Raw genomic sequence first — 962 nt, forward strand, 5'->3', positions numbered from 1 at the left:
TCAGCAGGTCGAGCTGTAGCCTTGGGTAAAGTTTCCTATGGAAAACTGACTATCCACCTTTTATTTTTTGTATTTCTCAGGAACTACTGAACGGATTTACACCATTTAACAAAAAGGACTCTTTCTGAACCAAGGGCTACCATTTTGCCAAATTTGGTGTAATTCCGTTCAGCAGTTCGGCTGTAGCCGTGTCTAAAGTTTCCTATGGCAAAAAACATGGGGAAACGCGTTTTGGTACCCCCCTTTTTTCTCAGTCCCCACTTGGCAATTCACCCCGAAACTTCCAAGACAGGTGCTGACCGGAGCTGATCACTAGTTTTTAAAATTTTGCGAAGATTCGTCAACCGGTGCCAAAGATATCAGAAAAACAAAAAACACTTTTCCTACGGAAAGTAGGTCCTAACTATAACTACCTACTGGCGACCGCCAGTAGGTAAAATATATATATATAATATATATATATATATATATATATATATATATATATATATATTACCTACTGGCGGTCGCCAGTAGGTATATATAGTTAGGATTTTTTCTCTATGGGATTTTTGAAAATTCTATGTCTAATAACTTTGGCGTTTGTGGACGTAATTGGCTGAAATTTTCAGGAAAATGGCACATTTTGTTTCTGAGCAGCCCCTGAACATTTTGGGGGGGTTCGTCAAGGGGGGGCCGAGAAAAAAGGGGGGTCCCAAAACGCGTTTTTCCCATGTTAATTTCCATAGGGCGGTTGGCCTCACTTTTAGCCCGAACGGCTGAATGGATTTGCACGAAACTTGGCAAAATTGTAGGGACTGGTAGCCCGATGTGCCTTTTGTAGGTCTCAATATATGTGCTCCAGTGGATTTTGAGAAATTAACGTTTAAAAAAAGATATATATCTGTAACAGCGGACCGGGCAGCGTCCCAGGACGCGTACTTTTCGCGCAACGGAGCTTTGTGAAGCGAAGCTGATTGGTT

Source organism: Lissotriton helveticus, chromosome 6, assembly GCF_964261635.1.
Source record: "Lissotriton helveticus chromosome 6, aLisHel1.1, whole genome shotgun sequence".
NCBI classification, from domain to species: Eukaryota; Metazoa; Chordata; class Amphibia; order Caudata; family Salamandridae; genus Lissotriton; species Lissotriton helveticus.